Source organism: Elephantulus edwardii, unplaced genomic scaffold (assembly GCF_000299155.1).
Source record: "Elephantulus edwardii isolate Elephantulus edwardi_28Jun2011 unplaced genomic scaffold, EleEdw1.0 scaffold00105, whole genome shotgun sequence".
NCBI lineage: Eukaryota > Metazoa > Chordata > Mammalia > Macroscelidea > Macroscelididae > Elephantulus > Elephantulus edwardii.
Window position 1 is genome coordinate 1,900,471 of NW_006399855.1, and position 8,631 is coordinate 1,909,101.

The following is an 8,631-nucleotide window of genomic DNA, read 5'->3' on the forward strand; positions in this document are numbered from 1 at the left end:
GGTGTATCGGAGACGGTGCGATTGGCACAGGACAGAGCAGAGTTTAGGGCTGTTGTACATAGGGTCACTATGAGTCGCAAGCAACTCGACGGCACATAACAACAACAACAATGTCTATTTTGAGTCTAACATGACAAGTTTAGGTGTAGAACTGAGGTCAAACAATAGACAGCCATTTTTAAATGAGTATATTGAGTTTGAAATAAATGAAACTTTTAGGTGGAGCTCCTTATACTCCTTCATGCAATTGTTGTGTTACATTATTTTGTGCCGTTGAGTCGCTTGCAACTCATAGCGACCCTATGCACAACAGCCCTAAACCCTGCTCTGTCCTGTGCCAATCGCACTGTCTCTGACACACCCATCCCGATTAGGAAAAAGAAAAAAGAAAAAAAATAAGATCTGGAGCGGGAGGGTAGAGGAAAAAAGTGCAACAATGAATGAATGGAAATCCAAAATCTCTGTAATTCATTAAAATTAATAGAATAATTTTTTTAAAAAAAAGATGATGCTGTAGTGAAGACACAATTCAATTCCGAAAATTTAGAAATAGGGGTGGATTAACAGTTCATTAAAATTAATAGAATAATTTTTTAAAAAAAAAGATGATGCTGTAGTGAAGACACAATTCAATTCCGAAAATTTAGAAATAGGGGTGGATTAACAGTGGATTAAGAGACACTGATTCTAAGGAAGTTTTGGTGCCTGAGCTGTCAGTGGCTGGCTTTGTTAACTGTGGTTTGACTGCTTTCTGTCCTTGCTTTACATTGACTGTAAGTGAGCCATTCTGTAGCTGTAACTCTATATGGGACCAAAATCTAATACTTACTAAAGGCAGATGAGGCACTGAAATCTCATGTCATCTTGATCTATAACCTTCCTGAGTGCCAAGACCCTATCTGTTTTGTCCATTATTGAATTATAAGTTCTGTCAGGGTAGTGCCAGGCATACATTAGATTATCATGTAATAATTATTGATTTGATTAATAAGTAACTGCATTTTCATAAGTAAATACAGCTTACTAAATATCAAGACTCAGCATGAAAATATTTTTCTGAAAATCTTTGATCTTCAAAGAATTTCAATTAGAGAAGTAATTTTTTTCTATGAGAGTAAAATAATTTTATTTTTCATTTCACTGCCTGGTGAATTAAGTCTAAATTTCTTAGCCATGTCTTGGAAGTTCTCGATGCTCTCTTACCTTTCTAAGACTCGTAAGTCCCTTACAGAAGTTGTTATTGTTATTAGGTGTAGTCGAGTACGACTCATAGCAACGCTATGAAGAACTGCTCTAAACCCTGGCCTATTCTGTACCATCCACATAATTTCTGACACATTGGAGCCTTTTTCTGCAATCACTGTGTCAATTCATTTCATTGAGGGTCTTTCTCTTTTTCATCAATCCTCCACCTTTCCAAGCACATGGAATAGCCTCTTTTAACAACATGGCTAAAGTATGCGAGAAGTTTTGTCATCTTTGCCTCCAAGGAACACTCTGGTTGCACCTTTTCCAGGACATATCTGTTGTTCTTTTGGCAGTCCATGGGATAGTCAATACTCTTTTTAGCACTACTGCTCAAAGACATCAATTCTTTGTCTGTCATCCTTATTCCTTTTTATCCACCTCTCAGATACATAGCAAGTGATTTAGAAGACCATGGCCTGAATCAGGCACACCTTAGTTGTCAAACTGACATCATTGCTCCTCAATAATTTGGACAGGTCTCTGACTGCAGACTTTTTTCCAGTGTAATGTCTCCTGATCTCCTGACTGCTGATACCAATGGTTGTTGATTGTGCATCCAAGTAAAATGAAATTGTTAACAGTTTCAATCTTTTCTCCATCTCCCATGATGTTGCCTATCAGTCCAGGAATGAGAATTTATTTATTTTTTTTTTTACATTGAGATTCAATCCATATTGAAGGCTACGTTCTTTGACTATCTACAGCAAGCACTTCAAGTCCTTTTTACTGTTAGCAAGCAAGTTTACATCATCTGCATAAGAGATGTTATAACAGAGAATATTGATGAGTCTTGCTCTTATCCAGATGCTATATTCTTCTTCATAGATTACTTCATGCTTTTAAAATATACCTCTATACTTTTCTGCCATTTGATTCCCTCTGATTAGATCCAATCTCATCTCCTCTGTTAAGACTTCTTTGAGATTACCTGTGGTGAATATTTTAACAGCCTCTTCAATGTCCATTACTCTCTGTCACTTTTCCAATTTTTCTCAAACCATGTTCCATTATTAATAGACATGAAAGTGAGAAAAGAGCATAATTTCACATCCTCTTTAGAGGTGTTGATTCAGGGACAACTACATGATTTATTTTATACATAGCCCGAGGCAAACAATTGCTCAAACGTTCTGGGAAAGAAGATCCCGTGGGAGAGTTTCTAGAAATGAGCCTGGTGCCCTTTCCTTGAATGGGATAAAAAGACTTGGTATCTTGGAAATGTTGTCAGCTGTCTTAGATGTATGGAGCTGATACAATGGAAGGCAGAACAGAGAGACAGAAAGAAGTTGGTTCTTCATACTCATTGAGTTCTAAAAAACTAATCTTCTATGACAACTTCAGTGACTGAGCCAATGAATCATTTTTATTATTTAGCACAATTTGACGTGGGGTTCTTCTTGTTATTTGAAACTTTATTGCACTATTAACTCGACATGCACAATTTCATAAATAGGCAGTTCAATCTCCCTCCTTGTACTTTCCCATTGTATTCTCTATGTACTTGTTATTGTTGGAACCAACCCATAGCTGATCCTATAGTGAGATTTTTAGAGACTGTAAATCACAAAGGAGGAAATTGCCTATCCTTCTTCCACAGAGCAGCCAGCTAGTGGTTTCAAACTGTGTGCCTTTGGGATTGAAGTATAACTTCTTATCACTAAGTCTCCATAATTTTGAGCATTAATAAACTATACTAGAATATGTTATTATTATGCTAATAAACCCTTTATTTGTTACATTTTCCTTGCATTATAGCTATTGGCTTGCATGACTTAATTTTCCAACAAGATAAGGTACTGAAGATTATGAATGTTGCTTTATAATTATTTTTATTGCTCTAGAATCGAGTAAAGTGATTTATCCACAACCATGCTGACAAGTTGAAAAGTCAGATTTGGAAACAGAAAGATGGGCAGTTTCCTCCTATAAAGACTTGCAGAAGCCTTGGAAACCCGGCAGAGGGTTGTGGTGAGAAGAAACTGACTTGACAGCAGTGGATATTTTTGGTTTCATGGCCAAACAAAATGTTTATTAAATAAACAGGAGAATTTTTAAATGGTGGGTAATTTTTAGTGGTTAAAAGTTGGTCTGAGTCAATGCATCTGCTTTATTGTTATAGAAAGTTTTATAGTATGATTTAAAAGTCTTTCACACTTGCCTTTCTTCCAAACTTTGTGATCATCTGAGTCCCTGTGTTAGTTGTCTTCCTGATGGCAAAACCTTGAGACACTTCTTTTCTCCTGACGGAACCCTAATTAACAAACTATTAGCTTCAATGAGCTTATTTAATTGTTAACAGGTAACAATATAAAATAATAATTAGGTTTTGTTTGCTACATATTACTCCTAGTTATCGGGCTAAACATTTAATCTGCATAAACTCTTAAGTTAGTTTCTATTACTGTTGTCCATTTGCAGAGGAAGTAACTGAGCCAGGGGTTTATAGAACTAAAGTTCTTAAAGCCAACAGGCAATGGAGCCAAGATTTTTTTTTCTTTTTATGATTCGATTTTTATTATTGTAAAAATACATGTAACTGCACACCCATGTTTATTGCAGCTTTTTTCACAATATAAAAGAGCTGGAAACAACTCAAGTGCCCATCAACAAACCTTTGGATAGAGAAGCTCTGGTATATTCACACAATGAAATACTATGCTGCATTGAAGAACAAGGAATTCATGAAATATTATGCAAAATGGATGACCCTGGAGGACATTGTTGTTGTTTGTTGTTATGTGCCATCGAGTCGCTTGCGACTGGAGGACATTATGCTGAGTGAAATATCTCAGTAAAAGTAAAAAAATAAATGCAACACGTCTTGACAATTCAAAATTTTGTGAAGCACAATTTAGCTATAGCAATGACATTAATCATGTTGGCAACAGTCACCCATAATTGTCAAATTTTTCACCATCATAAATAGAAAAAGTGCTTCTTTAACAATGGCTCCTCCTTATATTCTACTTCCTACCTTAATAAGCTTTGTCTGCATACTTTTATTTACTTCTTCGTATCACACAATGTGTGTACTTTTGTAGTTGAGTTATTTCACTCAACATGTTTTCAAGTTCTGTCCAGTTTAGCATGTTACTAGAATTTTATTTTTCTTTTTGGCTGAGTTCATCTCCAATGGTGCAAATCCATGCGTGGCTCTGTGGTTCAAGATTGGCAGTGTCTTTCTGCAACAATTTACAGTCTTAGAAACCCAAAGGCCCAATGGTCATTATTAGTCAGAACCAATTGGGCAACATTAAGTGAAAGAGTACTCCACCTGCGTATGTACTATATTTTGTTTTTTCAGTCATTTACCGATGAACAGGTAAATTGTTTACATCTTTTGACTGTTGTAAATAGTGCTAAAATTAATATTGGTGTACATATGTCTGTTTGCCTCACTATTTTCAAGTCACTTGGGTATATACTTGGGTTTTTAGGAACCCCAGTTTCTCCCCCCACCCCCTAGTTTATCTATAAAACTCAAATACACATTTGAACAAATTCTCTCACCACCCCCATCAAATTGTACAACCCAATGATTAACCCCCCCACCCCCCTGCACATCCACATCCCTTTGCTTCCAGCCTCTCCCACCCCTCCTGGATCCTTATACTCATTCTAAAATAATGGTTTTATACAATATTTATCCTTGTGGGACTGAGTTAGTTCACTCAGCATAATACTCTCCAGTCCCTCTCAAGTTAGGTAATAATTTACAAAGTTATTTCTCCTACGTGCTTCATAGTATTCCATTGTTTGAATGTACCATAATTTCTCAATACATTCATTTCTGGTTGGACATTTGGGCTGTTTCCATGTTCTTGTGATGGTGAATGATGCTGCTATGAACATTAGTGTACAAATCTCAGTTTGTGCCTCAGTTCTCATATTCTCAGGGTTTATTCCAAGCAGTGGAATAGCTGGGTCATATGGAATTTCTATGTTCAGCTTTTTGAGAAGGTGCCAAACTACCTTCCAGAATGGTTGCACCATTTTACAATCCTACCAACAATGTATAAGAGTTCCTTTCTTGCCACATCTTCTCCAACATCTATTACTTGATGCTCTGTTAAACATCACTACTGTTACTGGAGTGAGATAGTACCTCATTGTGGTTTTGATTTGCATCTCTTATTGCCAGGGATTCGGAACATTTCTTCATGTAGCTGTTTGCCATTCTAATATATTCTTCTGTGAAAATTCTTTCCATGTCTTTAGTCCATTTTGTAATTGAGTTATCGGTCTTTTTCTTGTGGAGGCCCAGGAGTATTCTGTAAACTTTTGTTATAAGACTCTTGTCTGAGGTGGTATTACCAAAATTTGTTCCCAGTCTGTAGGTCTTCTTTTCACCCTTTTGGGAAAAGTTTTTGATGTGCACAGGGATTTAATCTTTAAAAGATCCCATGCATCAATTTTATCCCCTTCAGATTGTGCATTTCTGGTTATATTTGGCAGTCTCTTTATACCTTGGACTAGAGCTTCTAAGCTTGATTTAAGTTTGTCTCTTATGAATGTTATGGTTTGGGCTTTACTCCCAGGTTGGAGTCAAGATTCGAACTCAAGTTATTTGACGTCAGAGCATGATCAACTAGTTTACACTATACTGCTGCCCTATGTGATAATATTTACTTCAAGTCCACATATTTTATTACAGGCTCTAGAACTGTTTCAGAATTCAGATGTTTTGATTTTGTGAAGGCAACACATCTCATATGTTGCATATTACTTGAAACTCCAAATGTGATCTGGGACAGCACCTTGTAACCACATACACTACAAATTCTGCAGTAAAATGAATATCAGTGTTGATTAAGATACAGACCATAACACTAAAGGAAAGTTCAATTACCACCAAATGAATTGAGGTACCAAAAATTCTCATTTATGCACCTTTGTGGATTTGAAAATAGAAGATAAGGAATTGTAGAATTATACCTGATTGATGCCTTAGAATTATGGTGTTTACAAAGAATATTGGATATACCATGAACTGCCAGAAGAATAAAAATATATGTGCTGGAAGAAAGGCTGTCAGAATGATCCTTCAAAGTAAGAATGATGACACTTCATTACACATGCTTTTGATATATTGTCAGGAGGGGCCAGTCCCTGAAAAAAGAAATCATGCTTATAAAGCAAAGGGTCAGTGAAAAAAGAGGAAGATTTTGGTATTGACACAGTGATGATAATAATGTGCTCTCAGCCACAGCAGTGATTTGTGCGATGGCACAGGGCCAGGCAGTGCGTTTTACATAGAGTCCTTATGAATCAAAACTAACTCTTGCTGTTGTTGTTTTTGTTGTTATGCGCCATCAAGTAGCCTGTGACCCATAGTGACCATATATATAGCAGTTGTGAACCCTGCCCTGTTCTGAGCCAGTCTCGCTAATTCCATGTCACTAGCCTCCATTGCCCCAGTTACTGTATCAATCCATCTCATCCAGGGTCTTTCTCTCCTGCACTGTCCCTCCACCCTTCCAAGCATGATGTCCTTCTAAGGACTGGTGTCTCCTGGCCACAAGCCCAAAGTAACTAACTAGATGGCAAGTAGGAGGTAGACTAGACTCCCCTCCCATGTGATTTATAGCCTCTGAAAACCTGCTGAAGGGTCAGCTATGGGTCAGTCCCAAGTCAGCAATACACACAGTAGTAGAAAGATGGACAGAGCTGAGTGTTATGGATTGAATTGTGTACCCAAAGGATATATGTTGTAAATAATTCTACAAACTCATGGCTGTGGAGTAGATTTAGACTCATAGTGACCCTCTAGAACAGTGTAGGATCTGTAGATTGCTAAGGCTGAATCTTTATGGCAGCAGATTGCTCTGCTGGGCTCAGATTACCAACTTTTTAATTTGTAACTGAGCACTTTAAGCACTATTCAATCAATCACCCCCCCCCCCAAACTACTGCTGTCAAGTTGATTCCAACTCATGGTAACTTCCGTTGAGTTTCTGAGAGTGTAAATCGTTATAGGAGGGGACTACCTGTCTTTCTCCCTTTGAATAGCTGATAAATAATTCGAGCTGATGTCCTTTTTATTAGCAGTTCAACTTACTATGCCACCAGGAGCTGTGCTGCCAACCCAAAGGCATGTAGTTTGAATCCACCAGCTTAGCCAAGTGAGAAAGATGGACAGTCTCCTCCTATGTGATTTGCAGCCTCTAAAAACCCGCTAAAGGGTCAGCTGTGGGTTCGTAACAACAATACTTGTGATTATAATCTCACTTGAAAGTAGGGCATTCATTCTCTGCTAATGAGGCAGCATTAGTATACACTGTGCCTTGAAGAAATCACTTCTGTGATAGAAAACATTAAGCAAACAGCAAAAAGCAGAGATGGGACTAATAAATGCTTCTGTGCCACATGAAGATTACCCAGGGGGGGGGGGGGAGAGAGCGGTGTGTCACACTTGAGAAGGCGAGAGATGACAAGAAGTGGCAGCAGAGAAGTAGTAGTGGAGACGTGGCAGCAACAGAGACAGGTGACTGGCAAGAGACATCAAGGTGGGCTGCCAAGTTCGTAGAGTGAAAAATCTAAGAGCTTTTTATGAACTTGTTAGAACTAGATATGCTGATCCATAGAGCTAGAGATTTAGACTGAGGCTTATTAGCAGAGTGGGGTGTCTCTGCGGTCTTAACAGTAAAGCTAAAAGTCCTTGCATTATAAAGCATGAACAGGGCAAAGTTCAGTCTGAGGGACTAAGGGCCGAGAGAGATCTACCTTCAAGCACCAACGAGAAGAGTCTGTCTTGACCAAAAACTTTGCCCTAAATGTTTCTGAACTTAATTTTTAACTTGTTACTAATAAAATCCAAGACTGTGTTTGGTCTGTGAGTTCTGTGTGGCCTTTGAAATTATTTATCAAAGCCAGTACAGAACTAGAGAGTGCTGTTGAGTGAGTAGTGGTAAAATTGTTAAAAAGATTAGAGATAAGAGACTTCTGACCACTGCTACCTAGGAATCGGCCTTGGGCTATGGCTGAATTCTCTCTCCCCCTTGTAAAGTTAAAAGTGGTCAGACACCTTTTCCACACCATTTTTATACAATGAGTTGGAACTGACTCAAGAGCACCTACTGACAACACAGCAACATGTGAACAATGACTTATTTCCTATCTTTTTCAATCATATGTGGTCACAAGTATACTTAACTTTCCAGATTCCACAAGATTAAGGTGATTCTGTTGTTTCACACAGAATCAGCTTAGTAGTGAAAGAAGCATGCTCCTTTAAAAATTTAGTGTCTGTTACAGCTCATTCTGTTTTTCTATTATTAAATTTTAAAATGCAGCATTTCTATTAATTTTTTTAAATTTTATACTCGTTTATTTACAAAGTTCATATACATTTTTTTCACACTGGATCTTTCCTTCATTTCTGTT